The sequence below is a fragment of the Paramormyrops kingsleyae genome, chromosome 7 (assembly GCF_048594095.1).
Source record: "Paramormyrops kingsleyae isolate MSU_618 chromosome 7, PKINGS_0.4, whole genome shotgun sequence".
In the NCBI taxonomy this organism is placed as follows: Eukaryota; Metazoa; Chordata; class Actinopteri; order Osteoglossiformes; family Mormyridae; genus Paramormyrops; species Paramormyrops kingsleyae.
The window spans coordinates 12715150-12734758 of record NC_132803.1 but is presented as its reverse complement, the minus strand read 5'-3'; the positions used below and the strand labels follow the sequence as shown (position 1 = coordinate 12734758).

Below are 19609 nucleotides of genomic sequence, written 5' to 3'. Positions count from 1 at the left end.
CCAGCCCCTCCCCCCAGATTAGACCACTTTCTTAAACCTCCACTGGACCGTGTCCGGCGCTTGCAAAATTGAAACCGATGATTTGAACTAGTTGCCTTGGAAACGCATAATATTACCTTATTCCTGCTTAGCAGTGTGAAATGTGGAGGGGAGGGACCAAGGGAGGGGCTTAGCTGAACGTACACTTCCCGATTTCGTCTTGACAACCAACAACATGATGCCTGGCTGGGAACAGTGGCTGCCAAAGTGCAGTGCAGATGGCTGACAGCCCCGCGTTCATGTGCTCACAGTTCCCCCCCAACACAGTGCTAACGTTGCTATGGACGGCCACACATTTCCCACCAACCGCAGCACCAGCAGACAGCAGCTTCTCTGACAGGCTCCTACACGCCCTGAATAAAGGGTACCCGTTTGTACCTCTGCCTGGCATTGGGCGGGATACAGAAATGGACTCCCCAAGGTAAAAACAACATTAATGTACCCCCAATGGTACAAAAATGTTCCTCATAATCCATTTCTGTACCTTAAAAGGTACATTTATCCTTGAGGGTACAGCCCCAGTGACAAGCAAAGGTACAAATCTCTACTAATTTTTCTGAGAGTGCAGGGCTGCTAGAGCACCCAGAACACAAGCCATACCACAGCCCAAAAGCAAAATCTCTAGCAGCTTAAACACTCTGCCAATCACATGCTAAAAGAGGCTGGAGGGGTATCCCCATTTTCTACAGGAAGACAGCACCAACAGGCAGTACTAATCAATCCATCTGCACCATCAGGCAGTACTAATCAATCCATTAAAGTTATAACGACTATCCATAAAGCCCACACAACGTGCCATATTCCCCATTAATAAAGTCAGATGTAACTCAATATATGGTCTATGAAAACCCTAAACAACCTCCCCATCATGATTAAGGGCAAAATGAATCTCAAATTGATGAGACCAATCAATGCCGTTCCCCCGAACTTCCCCAAACTCTGCCCTAATCACATCATTAAAAGTTTCTCTCCGGTTCGATGGCACACTTTGAAACACGTAGGGGGCGGCACGAGGTTCACGCTGTCAAGAATGATTTGGGAAGATTGACAGTCCGACAGAAAACATTCCTCTGGGGGGCACGTTGGCCCGGCCTTTGACGTATTCACGGATGGTCCCTCGATTAGTTAGTCAGCGGTGAAAGATCGATGGCAAATTACGGCGTGTCCCCAGTGTGGATGATCAAGAAATCTCGTTTGCAAAGGGAAATTTTCTGGCTTTGAAAACGGGCATCTCCGGCGAGGAGAGGTCATCGCCCATTTCATGCTGTCAGTATTACAAAATGGAGTGATCATTCCCACATCCTGAGGTCTTTATAAATCCACCCACATCTACAGACAGATTGGGTGAGTCCTGTGCTTATGAACCTCCCACCCGTCCTGAACACGGCCACATTCTCATCCCTGCACCTGCTCACCTGAACACAGGTAAGGTGTGATAATTATCCACCTTGCAGAATCAGGTGTGCCACAGCTTGATGGGCTGTAGGGGGAGCCGGGGAGCGAGGATGGGGCTATTCATCTACTGTTCTACATCTACTGTTCCATTCAGCAAGTATTGTTCAAATCCCTAGTGGGATTGGCTGTTGCACGATTAAGAAAGACACAAAAGCGGTCCTCTGACATGCTCACTTACAAATGAGAAACATGATTTGGCTGCACATTCTATATCCAAATATTTAAATCTATAAAACTGTAAGTATGTTGGCTTTTTAATGGTGCATGTAACAGTTTTCAGACATAATGATATTTCTCAGACAAGACGAGCAATGTAAACTATAGAAATGTAACAGAAGGAGAGTAATTACAATGGATCCCGAGGCAACGTGAGGGGGGCGGAGCATGGGGGGGGGGGGGGTTGGGGGAACGCTGCTGTCCTGTAGCTACCATCGCTGTAAATGCTCTTGCATTAACGACATCCCAGGGTAAAAGCTCTTTACTGGGGGACAAACGGCATTTCTGTTCCTTTCATGACAGATAATATATGCACACACAGTAACACCAATAACCTTGAAGACAGCAATTCAGCCGGCGACCCCAGGCTAGCGGACAGGAAGCGCACGACATGCCGTCCACTCAGCACCTGATGGAATTTACAGTCACTTCCTACCAGCCTTAGTCTTACATCCACGAATCTGTGGTGTTTCTGGCTAGCGGTGAATTCAGTGGTTGGATACTCTGGGACCGGGACTTGTCACCCGAAGGTTGTTGGTTCAAGTCCCAGGAACGAGAGCGCCTGGTTACACCCCAAAAGCTGCCATATAAGGAAGTCGAAGCACGCCACTGCACTCTGGATCTGGAGCATCTGGGATGTGACTAAATAAATAATGTCCTAATTCGACACAGGCCCGTGGGCTCCATTATCAGGTCCACCGAGGCAGCAGGGGCCCGCGTCAGCCGGCAAGACCCCCAGGATGGGGATGATGGGATCGTCTCTGCTTGGCCTCTGGCTCCCCGCCGGCCAGCCAGCCCTGTAATCTCCCACGATTAAAGGCCCCATGAAATGGAAGACACCATTTTGAAGGCTAGCCTGAGAAACGTCAAGCTGCTGTCTCAACATGAAAGGGAGGGCGGACGACCCCCGACCCCAGCTATCATCACGCCTACCCCCAGCCCCCCGCCCCGGGTCAACCGGCTGGAATGCAGGGAATGCAGCTGTCGGATGGAGACCCCCACAGGAGGGCCGTATGCCGTACCCGAACAGAACACCGCTCCGGTGATGCCCCAACCGGGACGGAATAACACGTGCCACGTTGAGCGGCGCTGTTCTGCTGCCCAGGCACCTCCCTTCCCAGAACCAGAAGCCAAGGGGATAAGCCAACCTCTGGTCTGAAACTAACAACTTGCCAAGTAAAAATGCCCGTTCCCCAAGCTGTGAGATGGGTCCGTTTCAATTCCTCAGGGGAAGCCAGGAGGTGATGCTTCGAATGAGCCAGCGGTGAAGCACGGGTCCAGTGCCGAAAATTCCACCAAATCGCTCTCTCAGGATTTGGGCCTGCCTGTAAATTCAGTGCAAACCTGAGGCAGTGTTTAATCAGAGCGGCTGCTGTCTGGTGTGGCGGGGCAGGGAGCGGGGACTTCCCGGTGGAACCAGAAGGCCCAGAGTGTAGTGGAACATTCTGGAGGAGTCGCACATATATCACAGATTCGGCCACAAGGTCCGCGGGGAATGGCCCGACGATTAAACTGTGAGAGCCTTCCCCTGTCCCCCGCTGTCGCTTCCTGACACTGAATATTTTGACAGCAACACCTCAGCCCCCAAACAGCCACTTTCACGAACAAAGTATAAATAGCCTTGGAGGCTGACGCCATGTTCTCACCCAACCTCGCCATCTGCTGACTGACACAGCCAGGGTGTCTGCAGGAGCACACAGGGAACACCTAGTGCAACCCCAGTGTTCCAACCAGCAGCATACTGGTCAGCACCCATTCCTCACCTACTGCCTAGCACGCCTCGCACATCTTAACATGGGCAGCAAACTGTCTTCCGTCTCACAACCATCAATGTTTCCATGGCAACAGACAACGGTCTGAATGGCGAAACGGACCACGCTAGAACAGGACCGGATCCACTCGAATCCGACTGCGTGAAAAGCGAAGCCTTAAGACGGTCAGTAGATGAGAGCGGGGGGGGGTCTCTGTCAACGAGCGGGAGAACACAGCACACATCAAGCTTCTGAACCACACCCCCCCCCCCCCCACCACCACTTCATCAGCTAATTACCAAGAAGCATGATGTCACCGGCCATCGTTTTGGGGTGCAAAGTCAGACAAACACGTCAATATATTTTAGTGCCTATTTTTTCTCCCTGAAGTTTCTCCCTTTAAATCAACAGGAAGAGCGAACTAACGTGACAGGAAGGAAGAGGAGCAGCTTAATTAGATTAGTGGCTGAACAGTTCAACAGATTTCACTAATTAAAAGGAATTCAGACGTACCAGAGATTTGCCGTGGCGTCCTACTCCTGAGCCAACCACCCCCCCCCCCCCCCACCCCAGGAGGTGAATTACATTTCCATACATGCAAAATGTACACTCAGAGAAACCAAGGTTGCATTTACAAAACAACAACAAGAGTAGCAGCAGCAGAAAACATTTGCTTTATGAATCTTTCACGTTGTCTGCAGAGGAAAGGAGTGTGTGATGCATCTGGGGGGGGCATCTAACAGAAATGGAGGGAACAAGATGGATGGGTGAAGGATGTGCAGAGAGAGGAGCAGAGGGGCGAGTGCCGGGCTCAGGGGGTCGGGGGTGGCTGAGTGGTCCTGGGGATACAGTGCTGCATGTGGGGCGAGGGGAGGGGGGGGTGTGCGCCCTGGTAAATCAGCAACAGGCAGTGAGCTGGACCTGCTGTTCACCCCGCCCCCCTGCCCCCCTTCACTCTCATTATCCTTTAGAACACAAAGAATAATAGAATATTTACTCTGTATACAAGTGGATCTTTCAGCCCTGTGCGTGCGTGTGTGTGTCTGCATGCAAAGCAGATGTACACAGTCATACGAGGTCCTGCACCTAACCCTAACCCTAACCGTACCTAACCTTAACCCTAATCCCATCTCTGACAGCCGGCACAGCGCCCCCTACCTGACCCTAACACCAACCCAAACCTCCACCCATCTGCCAGGATTTTGTACCAACCCCTCTAGCTCAACCAGGCGCAGTTACCGCTGAACTCTCCTAATTCTGTGCACAGTAACATAAGACACACTTTCCCATCTACTAGATGCTTTACGACAGTATAGTGATAGCACAGAGGTCAGAGGTCATGAAGTCAAAGGTCATCAGCTGGCACCACACACCACACCCATGGAAAGCCAGTAAGCCCCCAGGGATTTAGTTTATAAAGTACAGTGGTATTAATGGGATGATGGAGGCTCCACAGAAGCCAAGATAGAAAATAGAGAGCGAAAAGTGAATAATAAACTTTCTTTCTGCTTTAAATTCAGTGTTCCTTCCATCTACAGCAGTAAGTCAAATGTGTTGAAAGTGTGGATTTGGAAGAATCCCGGCATGAACAGCCCATTCAGAAATCCCTCAGAAGACCCACCGATGACTTCAGATGCAGCTGGTTAAATGCTCGCACCAGACTGTTCGCATTTCCCAGTGACTTCTGACATTTAAACGCGGTGGCTTCTACAGAAACCCCTCTCAGCACTTGTGTCCATCCCCCGCGTGGGTTATGAGGCTCCGAGCCGTTGCCGGCCTCTCAGAGCTCGACCATCCTGTAAATCTGGGGCCCCACTGATGTCTCATTTGACCCCCAGCTGGACTGGTACCTCTGCACTGGCACTCAGGCTGATCTCTGGAAGCTTTCATCCTGCATTCCCAAGGCGATCAGCCACACCCCTTCTGCTGCCGGCTCATACCTCTCACATGCCTTATCTGCATCTGAGCTGTTGGCCGCGCCCCCCCACTGGGCCCCATCCAGCTGCACAGCGTCCCCTAAGCCCACGCTGCGGCTGGGTGGAGCAGACGCTGTCCTGGGAAGCAGCGAGCCGCACAGGGGTCTCCGACGCCGCTTGCATTGGCAGGGGATAAATGGCAGCCATTGTCTCGCGCCGCCGCTCCACAGTCATGCTAATGGGGCTAATCTGACAGGGGGGCCCCCGACGGGCGGCTAGCGCCCCCCCCCCCTGCATTCCTGTCCCCTGTGTCACCCAGAAGGGACCCCAGCATTACATGCCTGTTTGTTCCCTTTGTGGGGTGGGCTTTGCTGTGGTTAGCGGCCGGGGGGGCAGGGTTGGCTGCAGGGGGTGGGGCGAGGGGGGGGGGGGGTGTGCGCCCTGGTAAATCAGCAACAGGCAGTTTTTTTGAATGACAGCTGTGATTGTAATCAGCAAGGGGGTTCCATCTCGCAGGCCCCAGGGGGGAGCTCGGCTGGGGAAGGGGGGCGTGGAAGCAGAGAGAATACAACCCGCCAGAGATCCAGCAGGACAGCGGGGGCCTCAGGTGACAGACAGGAAGAGAAGCCAAATTTATGTGTGACCATGGGTCTGGCCCGTTTCCACAGATACAACGTCTATACTCACCTGCCCGGGTAAGAGACCCGGCAGATAAACAGGTAAAGCGAAAAACAGAAGCTTTAAATAAATCTGTGTGCTAAGCAACAGAGTGGGTGGGGTGGGACGGGGGGGCAGAGGGCGTCTGGCCCGCCGGGCCGAGCGGGAAGGCCGCTCTCAATCCGCACACTGCTACCACCGAGGTAATTGAGCTGAAAATTGAAGGGCAAGACGCGGTAAACCCATATGGGTCCGTGGCTGGGACAGGGAGGCGGAACGGAGCGGGATTAGCCGGGCCGGGTCTGGCTGGGCTGGGGAAGCACTCCGCAGGGAGAGTTTAATGCTGTGTGGGCAAATTTGGGGATGTGTGTGAAATCCACTCCAGCTCCCGACATCGGGGTGGGGGAGGGGGGTGGTAGATCCCAGAGACGAGCTGTCAGTCACCACAGTGACAGGAAACACCTGGCACTCTGTCCCCCCCGGGAGTCACGGCTGAGCGAGTTATAGAGGGCTGGCTTTCGGCTTCTCCTGGTGGGGTTGGGGGGGGGGGGGCGTCTCGCTCTCTAATCGATATTTATCAGGCCGACAGTGACGGACAGCTTCAGAGTGTGACCGGGTCAGGGTCCTTAGCAACCCCGCGACCGTGGCGGGATTGCAGTGGTGGGGGGCGGGGTGAGATTTCCCAGGCACTGAAGTTCAGACAGATGATAATGAAGGTGGGATCCTCGGAGGGGGACTGGGAGGCCGGGATTCGGGCGCCACCGGAGGGAGCATCTCGTACGGCCACTCAGCACCACATGGAAACAGCCCGCAATGCTCACCACAGCGGGACGGTTTGCTAATGGACGCAGCCACACTGGTTACCGGCTCAAATTGGGCTTACTGGCGACAGCCCCATACAGGCCAGCGATCCACGATGGGTGGAGGTTCCCATGGGGACGGGGAGATGCACATTTACTGTATGATCTAAGAGAATCAGAGGATTCATCCCCAAAAGGAAGATGGAAGGAGCTGGGTCCATGCCATTCAGTGCCAAAGAGGCGATGTCCAGGCTGCAGCCTCACCAGGGCCTGTTTGAGCCGGGGCTCCTGTGAGGGGGGGGGCCTTCCGGAGTGGGGGGTGGGGCCACCGGGGGGATGAGAATCACCCAGGGAGTTCCAGGTAGGAGGATGCAGTTTAAACTCCCAGTTATGAATTTCCCTGGAGTAAGCAGTGACTCCCCCCCCCCCCCATACACACACACTTGCACGGAGAGGGAGAGAGGAGCAGGTCAGCATCACGGCGCCTCCCTTGGGAGCCACACTGCCAATAAGGAGAAATATTAATTCTCCCCCCCGGGTAGCTCGATTGGTCCCTGGTCCGTAACCCAAGCCGGGTGCGGTGCCCCTATCAGGTTGCTAAGTGAAAACGCACGCTGGCCCGATGCGAATGTGTACCCCCCGCTCCCCCCCCCCCCAAGTAAGGGCACAGAGCACAACAAAAACCCCAAGCCTCATCCACTGCGCGGGAGCGGGCCCCTGGGGGACGGGGGACGGGCTCCAGGGTGGGGGTAGGGCTCAGCGCGTGGGGTGACAGGCCTGTATTTACATGCTTGGATCTCCCTCATAAAGAAAGAAAGAATTCCATGGATTCACTGGGCTATGAATGGACTTCAGAGGAACGACTCCCCCCCCCATCCCAAGAGTCCCCCACACCCGCCCCCCCCATGTTCCCCGCACCTTCATTAATCTCCCACGTTTCCCTACAAGAAAAGCCGGATTCCAGCCCCATATCTACATGCAGCTCCCCACATGGGGCTGGTTCGCATTTCCCAGCTTCCAAGGCCGCTAAATAAAACATGCCATATTAATCTCACACACAAGCAGCCGGCTTACAAGCTGCATGCATGTATGACAGCATTTCAGGGTAAGAAGATCCAACCGGCTATCCTGGGATCTGACCCGACAACCCTGTGGTGCTAAGACTGGGGTCGTCTGACCGACAGAGCAGGGGTACAGGGATTACTGTGCAAGGTACAGCTCAAGCAGGTGTTCATGCGCTGACACGTCCCGCAGGGTCCGGCCACTGACATTCTGATGGGACGGGGCAGGCATGTTGGGGCAAGTGTGACTTGTGGGGCTATGTGGGGGCCGTTTGACTGCCCCCTGCCCAGATGCACGAGATGCACTAGCAGGGTAAGCTAGAGATTTATGAAATGCCAGTAATAAGGAGTCGGATTTTAATGAAAATGAACAAGAACACACAATTTAAACTAATCAGTGTGCATTTATTTGGTGGGGCTAACAAAGGGGGCCTAGTGACGGCCTGGTTCTGGGCTTTTCCACTGGCCTTTCCCCGATGGGAGGGGGGCAGTTTATAGGCTTACCCCTCCCACTAAGACGAGCTAAGTGCTATCTAACCAGTCCTGGCTCCATCAAAAACGTTTCTACCGGCAGTAACCAGCAATTTGTGCAGATTGACTTCACCTGCATGACCGGAGAGTGACCGTTAAGAGGCGGTGTGTCACGGCCGAGGGCCGGAGGCGGAGGCGTACGCTCCAACTGAGCTCCACACACGGACAAGTTAAATGGATGCCCCTGTGTCTCAGGGCCTCTGGGCATTTTCTTAACCATTCACAGAACCCCCCTCACCCCCCCTTCAAATTAATTAAATAAACAGGTACTAATATCACCAGCACCATTCCCCACCATCGTCAGATGACTATGCAAACACACATGTATTTTAGGAGTGACTGAATGAAAATTGACTGAGATGGTCGAAGGAGGCTGACATCTGTCACAGAGGAGCTGCTGGGGAGGGTGGGGGGGATGAGGACCACATTTCCCTTAATGAAATCACGGCGGGGGGGCATGAAGAGGTCAAATATGGGCTGTTGTCCGTAGCGACATGAGGAGGGCTGTCATACCTGGAAAGGCAGAGCTCAGTCTAACGCCAGACAGGTGGTGACACACACACACGCACACACAAACACACAGAGACACACACAGGTTTGTAATTATATCTTTATGGGGACTCTCCATTCATTTCTATGGGAAAAACTCTAATCCCAAAATGACGACCTTAACCCCTGCCCAGCCCTAACCTTAACCACAAGTAACCAATCAAAATATGAGACTTTTGGCATTTTGGGGACCTGAAACATGGTCCCCACAATGTCAAAAATCTAGTTTTTATTACATTGAGGGGGATATTTGGTATTCTGCTAATAACCCAACCTGGGATGAATCCCTGTCATTAAAAATTCAAGAACTGGTCCCGTCCCCAGTCAGTACCGACCCAGCTGCTTGATCCTGTCACTCACTGGTGAATCTGTACCCTCCAGTCAATTCTGACTTGGGGCCTGTACCCAGCCCTGTAGTGATTGGGGGGCTGGAGCCAGACCCGTCACTCTCCAATCTGTAGTGATTCAGAGGCTGGACCCAGACCCGTCACTCTCCAATCTGTAGTGATTCAGAGGCTGGACCCGGACCCAGACCCAACACTTTGCAGTCTGTAGTGATTCAGAGGCTGGACCCAGACCCGTCACTATCCAATCTGTAGTGATTCAGAGGCTGGACCCAGACCCGTCACTCTCCAATCTGTAGTGATTCGGGGGCTGGACCCAGACCCGTCACTCTCCAGTCTGTAGTGATTCGGGGGCTGGACCCAGACCCGTCACTCTCCAATCTGTAGTGATTCGGGGGCTGGACCCAGACCCGTTACTCTCCAGTCTGTAGTGATTCGGGGGCTGGACCCAGACCCGTCACTCTCCAGTCTGTAGTGATTCGGGGGCTGGCTTCAAGTTGACTCACATTGGCTTACATGGAATTTATTTCCTTCACTGGGATTAATGGTTCTTTTCTACTGCCACCAAGAGCCAAGCCAGTCCCAAGCTGAACCACAAAGAGGCGGTTTTCCACTGACACTGACGCGAGACGTACTCACACTGACACGGCCGAAAGCATGATTAGACTGAGCTGCTGTATCACCACCATCTGACTGTTTGAAATGCACGAAGACTGCCGAACAGTAAATTATCTTTATTCTCTGTACATACTTCACGTTGCAGAAAACCGGATATCATCCTATATGCTCCTACATGTAAATATTGCCTCAGCAACACTATTTTTCTACTTTGTACTATAATTATTTGTAAATGTTGACTTGCCTGCCATTATCCTCCAGTCTGTATGTATTTTACATTTATATAACTGTATATCACTTATTTATATACCGTCTTGTAAATATTAACTGATAAGCACCTTATGCTACTATTTGCATTTCGAGCTAGATGGAAAACTGCATTTTGTTGTCCTTGAACTTGCGTCATGTACAAGGACAATAAAGTTGAATCTTAATCTTAAGAAAGAACCAGGATTCTGCGTCGACATACAAGGATCGTCTGATGGAAAAAGGGGCATGTTCTATATATCATTCATTATCAGTAGTATCGCATATCATGGTGTATTGATAACTTGAAAATTTCCAAGTCGATTTCACATCACTGTCACTCTCCAAACCCAGCAACGCCTTTCTGAAGCCAACCCTTCTGCAGTGGAAAACCAAAGCGAGCTGGAACCACACTGTAACTAGTCTCCCTTTGCGGTACGGCCTGGTTCCTGTATGCCAGTGGAAAAGCGCCACAACTAGCCGTTTGGAGCCTTACTGACTCAAGCTAACACACGCTAACAGCATTATGGGAAAAACCCTTCAAATGACTAAGGCACCGTTAACATTTGTCAGCCTCTCTCACATCGCTGTGCTACCCCCCCCCACCCCCCAACCGTGATCCGCCACCCAGTACCCCTCACTCTAATTGCCCGACTGTTTTCTGGTGATGGGGGATTTCAGATTCCTCTATGGCCTCTTAGGTGATAAGCTCTCTGCTCACAGCAGTGTCTAGGATAAAGGCCTGTTCTTAAAATGGGGTATTAGCTTCCTCTGTCCCATGAAACAGGAGTCACTGGAAGGCCCTGTCACGGGGCCCAGCCTTTCAGCCGGTGATACGCCACACATACCGCCAATGTTCAGCGGAAGCTGGCAATAGCAAAGTTGCTTATTAAAGCTGACACGTACCCCCACGAGACACAGGAGACCTGAAACTTGAAGAAAGTACCCCCCGCCCCCAATCCCGCACCCAGCCAGACTACCATTGTATCAATGACGCCTGTTTCAAAATCAACAGAGGCAAAATTTTGCCACTTTGGAAAATGTTGACACAGTGCTAATTTTTTTAGCGGCCAGCAGCATTACGGCTATCTAGCCCGTAACTGGACCGAGCTGCAGCAGGGGATACAAATCTGAATACAAAGACAGGTCACTCTGCATGACATAACCTCAACTACACCGGACCTTTCACCCCAAAATGCCTTTTCTGTGCGAAGGCCGACGGGCTGAGAGGCTGCAGGCAGCACTTAGGGTAAATACATAATATGTCATTAGGGCTGAAGCGTGATGGTCAGGGAAAGTAGCCGTCCTTCTCCATTAATGCCAAACATGGGCCAAATGAGGACAAATCACCTGCGCGAGGAGCAGACTGCCTTCCTTTCACCCATGACTGGGACACATTTACTTTCAGGCATCTGCGCCATTTACAAATTGGACAAGGTTATACGAATCCACAAGGCACTTGCAGATTTTCCGCAAAATGAATCGCATTTTTTCCCCTGACTATTCATTTTGCCCTCCGCAGGACAGACGGCGAAAATACCTCGCGCTTATTAGATTTCGTAAGGTTTTAGTTCAAACACATTCCAAGGCCTCTGTTCCACTGCAGATCCAGGCTAAATTTACATGCATTTCCCTCCGAGCATGAGAAATATACATTGGCATTTGTAAATACAAACACCTTCAAGGTGTCCTTCCTATGACCCACCACAGGGGGCACAGTTTTCAGAGAATATACGTGTAACTGATAGTCGTCATGGCCAGCTCCCCCGCTGGGTGCACAGAAAGTAGGGAAACCTTCTGAAACCCACAAAAAACAAGCCGTCCTGTTTGAGTATGGCGCGACTTCACACAAAATCTACACATCTTGTTTGAACAGCTCTCCTTTACTGTTGTTTTTCCTGGAACTCCGCAGTATCCATCGGATCACCATAACCCGAATATCTAAGCATCCTCATGCCCCCCGGCAGCCGCTAATGTGTGCCCGGGGTCACCAACTGGCAGGATGCCGCTTGATTCTAATTTGCCCAGGTGGCAGAGGGCAGCTTCCTTGTGCTTCATTCTATTTGATGGTATCTGAATTCCACACACGCTGTAGGACTGTATTTGCATTTAGCTCGCCGTGCTGTTATATTGGTGCTTGTTTCCCATGCGGGTGAAGCCTGGAAGAAATAGCGGTAATATTGAATCCCGGCCGCGGGTTCAAGGTCGTGGACAGGCTGCCCTTTCGGCCCCATCGCCATGACTGCGCACATTTTTAATAACACATAATTTGGGATGGATCTCAGTCATTGTATAACTGAGCGAGGGTTGGAGAGGTAGCGGGTAGCAGCAGGAATCATCCCTGTCACTGAGATTTCCCTGGAGACCACAATGTCTAAGTAATGGCCGTGTTCAACAATAAACAATGAGATTACAAGGGTTATCGCTGCGATCTGACCTGGGGGCTCTGGCCCTTTCCTCTCTGAGCATGTGAAACGTTTTTCTCCAAGAATTTCGGGGCTTTGGCAAATTGGATGACACTCAGAAGGGATCTCATGTGTGACCCACGGCGGACGTCTCAGCTGCTGGCCTCAGCGCATCGAAGGCATGCTGCTTCATCAGGTGGCACCTTATTGATAGTATTAATTAGCATCAATTAGTTCCTTAGCACTGGTTTGTTCCAGAGTTGCTTATCGCTCAGTTTTACACCTTAGTGATTTACTGCAGCAAGTCCAATTAGGAAGCTGTGTGCTGACAAGAGTGCAGCTGCCAGTTGCCACACTGAGGTCACTCGCAGTCCCCAAACGTGGCCACCAGCCACCCTTTTTAGGAGAGCCAGGGTGGCTGAAGAGCTTGCATGAGATGGGCTTGCAAAAACCATAAGAAAAACATTTTATGCAAAAAAAATCCTGGCGTCTTTAGGGGTGCAGCTGATTCGTAAATGCGCTGGATTAGCTCCTGTCCTTGACTAATTGCTTAACGGAGTCTTTAATTGGCCCTAATTGGCCAGAATAGGAATCTGTTCCAGACGCTTAAGCGATTAATGTCATAAAACATTTATGATTATGTGTGATGTAACAGGACATTCAGTGCTGCTGGTCTTCGTTCTATATTTAGAAATTTAAGGAATGTGGGAAAATCTGGAATAGCTATAGTGACAGAATGGAAGATGCCTGGTCTAGGCCAGAGCCCGTACACACCGCACTGCCCTTCTCCATGGCACTGGTGTCACTGGATTCCTCATTACACACAGCACCCTGTCTAAAAGCAGCAGCGATTTCAGCAGTACCCGCAAAGAACTGGGCTGGGCTTGGCTTCCGAGTTTCCACGGCGACGGATGACCAGCACTAACGTCAGTGATGAGCAGCAAGATGTCTCAAGTAATAAAACCCAGCTGACACCAGTTAGATTTCTGTGCTTGTTAAGGTTTTCAGAGGGGCAGTTGGGTTGTGTCAGAGTGGAGTAATGCTGTGGTTCTTTGGGTTAATATTTGTTCACTGGTAGTCAGAGAGCTTCCTCCCCGTTTACGGTGGGGCACACCATCTGTCACCTGCACTGCCCCCCTCCTTTGGATCCAGATATGAAGACCAGCAACCTCTCCAAAGCCGCTCCCAGGACCCTTTACTCTGTGTGCCATTAAGCCCTCGTCTCGCATACTGATTCTCCAGTGTGCTGCCTCTGTAAGGCGCTTCTATCCAATAAGAGTATGTCTGTCATCCAAGAATTTAGCACTGGGTAATTTCACATTGTGTCCACTGCACTACACTGGACTGGTCCTGACCATACATCAGACAACGGTGATTCTGCCCTGACCGTATATCACAGCGCGGTGATTCTGCCTTGACCGTATATCACAGCGCGGTGATTCTGCCTTGACCGTAAATCAGAGCCGGTGATTCTGCCCTGACCGTATATATTTCAGAGTGTGGTGATTCTGCCTTGACCGTATATCACAGCGCGGTGATTCTGCCTTGACGGTAAATCAGAGTGTGGTGATTCTGCCCTGACCGTATATATCAGACTGCAGTGATTCTTGTCTGACCGTATATCAGAGCGTGGTGATTCTGCCTTGACCATAAATCAGACCACGGTGATTCTGCCCTGAACGTATATATCAGAGTGTGGTGATTCTGCCCTGAACGTATATATCAGAGTGTGGTGATTCTGCCTTGACCGTATATCACAGCGCGGTGATTCTGCCTTGACCGTAAATCAAACCACGGTGATTCTGCCCTGACCGTAAATTATACCGCGTTGATTCTGCCCTGACCGTGTATATCAGACCGCAGTGATTCTGCCCTGACCGTATATATCAGACCGCGGTGATTCTGCCCTGACCGTCTATATCAAACTGTGGTGATTCTGCCCTGACCGTATATATCAGACCGTGGTGATTCTGCCCTGACCGTCTATATCAAACTGTGGTGATTCTGCCCTGACCGTATATATCAGACCGTGGTGATTCTGCCCTGACCGTCTATATCAGACCGTGGTGATTCTTCCCTGACCGTATATATCAGACCGCAGTGATTCTGCCCTGACCGTATATATCAGACCGCAGTGATTCTGCCCTGACCGTATATATCAGACCGCAGTGATTCTGCCCTGACCGTATATATCATAGTGTGGTGATTTTTCCATCCAGGGAAGCTCAGGCTTTTTCCCCAGTTTGCAAAGTCTCCCTTCACTAAACCGCACTTGGAACAAAGCCACCCATCCCATAAAAAAGGGAGAGAAATAGTTTCTATTGGCAGCGCGGTCGTGTGCGGCGGTGGGGCGGTTATTAGGGAGAGAGTCGGTCTCCGTGGAAGAGCGCCGGCTTGCTGGACTCCCTTTATCCGCTCGCCGCTCACAGGAGATTACGTTACTCAGGAGCCGCGTTTATTCCGTTCCCTTTGAGTCCAGGTCTGTGAACTATTCTAATTTGGATGGCTGGGGGGGTGGGGGGTGGCGTCAAAAGCTCTGAGGACAGCGATGGAATGTGACAATGCTAATTACTGCATGCAGGGCCATGAAAAAGCGCCCCCCCCCCCACCCAATAAAAGGCCCTTTCTGTGTCCGCTCACACTTGTCCGATACAGTCACGGTGCAAATCGCGCTTGCTTTCGGCTCATGGGCCGAGGATACGAGCATTTCTGCCTCCCTCACTGCGAGCAGCGAAGGCCTTCAATAGGGTCGCGCTCTCGAAGCAAGTCCCCGCATTTACAGTCCCCCGTCTACAAATCTCGGCTTCTCTAAGCCGGGGGTCCGATTCAACAGAATAACGTCTGGTATGCAGCCGACCGGAGGGTTCTGATCCATGGAGAGTCCATTCAATGTGGCATGGGGGGGCGGCACCTCTGAACTGTAAAATAATTCTTAATTCAGGTGTGAACAATGTTTTACGTTTATCTCAGAAAAATCCCTGCTAATCCCGTGGATCCCCCAAGAACGTACAATGAATCCAGAGACATGGACTCTGCAGGCTGACACAGGCCTCAGTTCTGGCAGTGTACTTCATCGGCTACCTGGAGAATTTATACCTGAGGATGACATGCAAGGGCCCACAGGGGATATCTGTATGTGGGGCAGCCTTAGTGGCGCTGGTTTGGAGGGAGACGCTCGCAGCAGCAGGCGGAACCGGGTTGCCACAGCGCCATTCATCTCTCTGAGACTGACATGGCGTTTAAAAACATAACTAGGTAAACTGAGCTCACTCTCTCTCGCTGATCACTCTCTCTCCTGAGCTGAGTGATCACTCTTTCTCTGATCACTCGCTCTCCCCTGAGCTGAGTGATCACTCTCTCTCTCTCTCCCAGACTAAGCGATCATGCTTTTTCTCCAAAGCTGAGTGATCTCTCTCTCTCTCCCTCTCTCTCTCTCTCCTCCCCCCCCCCCCATAGTGTATAGCACCTGTTGGAGGATGAGGCCCTGAGACTGTACAGTACGGGGGGGGGGGAGGTGCCCTGGGTGAGGGCTGACTGATAGATGATAAGATTTTTTGGGTTTCTTGGTCAATCCTCTATCCAGGGGAGCCCCCACTTTCTACCAATGACCACAGCTGAACTGATGAACTGGACCAACTGGTTTAGTGCTTCGCTTATGGGAGACCAGGACAGAGCTTGAGCAGCCGCTCCCAGCTTCCCCCGCTAATTCTCCTACGTGTCACCGAGTAACAGGCCATGCTGAGGACCGATTATGACTCTCCCTCCCCCAAAGGCTCCCTGTGCCCCCCCCCCCACGCGTCAGGGGGACAGTCTGCCTCTGACGTAGCGTGTTTAGCAGGAAGCAGGGATCGGTGGCCCAATGGTGAGACGATGAGGCGCGGCCAGGATGACATCACACGCTGCGGGGATGCAGGAGGGACACACCGGCCCCTAGCCCATAGCGGGGGGGGGGGGGCTATGGCCCCCTGAATAACTGTGACGGGACACCATTTCCAACACATGTGTTGCATTTTGTTGGTGCTTCTGTTTATTTTATCCAAACGGGACTGTGAAGCCCGGACACACCAAAGCGAGCACGTCTGTGTGTGAGCGCCGGCACACAGGGAGTTAGAGAGCCATCTGCACGCCAAGCGGCCGGGGGCTCCTGTGCTCGGTGATTCATCTCAGAGCCGCCGCCCCCGGCAGCACCGCCACTCTCGCCGGCTTCCCAGGTAATTGATTACTCATTGGCTGTAAATGATATCATGCATAATCCAGTCACTGCTGGGTAATTAACTGTTTTCTTAATGAATATTCGCTGTGAAGGCGTCTTCACGCCCTCCGCAGGTTGATAATTGGACTTCACATCATGGAGGACCGTCATTATCGCCTCAGTGCTATCTGGGGAATCGTTATTTTGGGGCCTGTCAGTCAGCGGCATGCTGATGTCGTTGGCGTCCACATCCCGCCGGATCCCGCTCCCCACAGCTCGATATCATCCCGCGGGGAGCGCGTGACGAGCGGCGGGGGGAAGGGGGGGCGATCGGATGTCAGACCCCGAACATCTGCACTGACGCGAGCATCGATCCCTGTAATGATTCACATTAATCATATCTTCTGCTAAAGGACTTTCCTTTGAAAGGGGAGAGGATCGATCCCCCCCCCCTCCGGCCATCCCGGGGCTGTGACGATGATACGATAACCCTAATCAGGCCCCATCGTATCGTCTTCCAGACGTGAGACTTTGGCCTTTTTCCCTGCTAAAACTGGGAGAAGCTGGCAGAGACTGGAATGGAGACCCCACCCAGCACAGAGAGAGTAGCAGCACTGACAGGGAACGTCTGTTTCCTTCTGCAGACCCACAGACTGCCTGACGTGACGTGAGCCAGAGTTTATACAGCATTTGTACAGAGATCCCAATAGTCAAGCAGAAATAATACACCATCTGTTAAAAGTTGCTCTTTAAAATTATTAATATGCCTGAACATACTTGAAAATATTAATAGATACATAATGTATAGTCCTGCGATGGGTTGACGCTCCAACCTGAGTTATTCTTTGCCTTGTGCCCTTAAAAAAGAATCTTAAAACTACCAAGCCATGTACAACATTACAAATATATTATATAAAAAATCCAAAAGACATGAGATGAAATATATTTAAAAAACCATCAGCTCACACACTGTAAGTACTTTCAAGCAGGATTGATCTACTCCAGGATTCGCTCTTCTCTATACCAATGTTGTTCCCACAAAAAGGCTTAGAAAATGAATCACTCCCCAGCAAGGACACTGTACGGTCTAGCAGCATGGCCCCCGGGACTGACCGAGGAGGGTGGGTGGGGGGGTCTCCCTTTTAGCCCCCCCGATACACGCACTGATTGGCCTAGTAAGTGACTTTGTTTAAGCTTCTATGGACTTCCAGAGGAGGGCTGGGCGGGGCAGGACTGTGGCTACGCCGCATATCAATCATTTAACCTCCAAACTCACTGCCCTGCTCTGTGTGACAGTGATGCGTCCTGCTCACGTCATTTCGGGCCCCTCCCTCCCCACCCCCCCTGCAGCAGCTTGGGTCATCTTGCCTCCAGCTGCTGAACTTAGTGCCCCGAGGCAATAAATTACAGCTAAAGTTTGGGGAGTGTTTTGGGAGCGTTCTGACAACGTTTGCGGCGACGCGTCCGAAACCAAATGCATTATGAACAGATGATCCCGCAGAACAACCTCCTCTCTCTGGAGCCGAATTAGTTTTTGTTTTCGTTTTATTTATCATGCTATTTTGGCAGAATGATAACTTGCTCTTTCAGAAAGGCTAATGTGGAAAACGATTTCTGTAAATAATGTATTTCTGCTTATAAAACAAGAAGTAAATTCTGTCATTGATGAAGTTGTATAAAAAGAACGTACTGCCTGAGGCTTTGAGCCAGCAACCTCATCCTGAACTGGAGCACAAACTTAAAGATGTCTGTTATAAACATGAGCAAGGTGTTCATCTGAATCCAGTGTAGGTGTGGGAATGTTTACAGCACAGAACCAGAGGAACCATCCGGAAATAAAGCATGTTGTGTCAGATATGGGTCACCGTGTGATTCACTGGACACCGGCGTCACCTGCATGTCAGATCGCTGTGGTTCCTGCCCTCGAAGCCGCCCCATCCCACCACAACACCCCCACGGACTAGTGACCAAAATAATTTCCCTTTTGAAAAGGTGAGAAATCTAAACCCACAAAATTACCCTCGTCTCTCCGGACGACATCCAGCAGAATTATTCACCCCACAGTGGGGACCCCTGACAAGCTGAAGGGTGTTACTGCCCCCCCCCCCGTCCCCCGTCCCCCCCACACATGAGTTTTCTTCTAGTGAAGTAGGAGCTCAAAGGGTACAAGATCTCTAGAGTCCCCCGAGAAAAGTGTCATCTAGAACATTCTCACAACTGTAGTGTGAGCAGGTACCTATGTCACACCAGGGTACCAGGACACCGTGTCTACGCCAGCATGGTCACATGACTCACAGGTTGGATGGGCCCAGCCGGCTCCTCTCTGACCGTTTGTGGGGTGGCGTGGGTGGAGCCGAGAGGAGCCGGCTGGCAGGATGCTGCTGTCGTCTGGACCTGCCGGCCAAACGCAGAGCTCTCGGGAGGGATCCTGGCAGTGCCAGATCACAGGCCCCACCTGGGATCTGTGGATCAGAATCCGCAGCAATAGATGCAACCGCGACACATGTCTATGGCGCAGAGGTGGCGGGTGCAGAACAGGCTGGAGATGCAGAGCGCGACGAATCTGCTCATCACACAAAGCGGAAGGTTGTGCGCCGCTTAGAACCCCAAGGGAGCGTCTGTAAAGTTCAGACATGCTCTCGGACGGAGGCACCATTTTCCCTAGAGTTACCACAAACCCCGGCTCCCGGTTTTATCTCGGGTCTGTTTAAGTCTTGCTTGCACGGCCAGACTTGTTAATTCATCCGAGCGAGACGTCAAGCAAATGGTGCCCAGAGGTCACTCCGCCGCGCGGCTAAAGCAGGCGCTAATTAGCCCCCCGAACAGCGG

At 51.7% G+C, this 19609-nt stretch overlaps 1 protein-coding gene across 2 annotated transcripts in view; it reads right to left on the bottom strand.

The window, feature by feature from the left end:
* The window catches only part of cntfr (ciliary neurotrophic factor receptor), a 108447-nt gene that overhangs the window by 21219 nt on the left and 67619 nt on the right, over positions 1–19609 (bottom strand). The gene's annotated exons all lie outside the window — the stretch shown is intronic.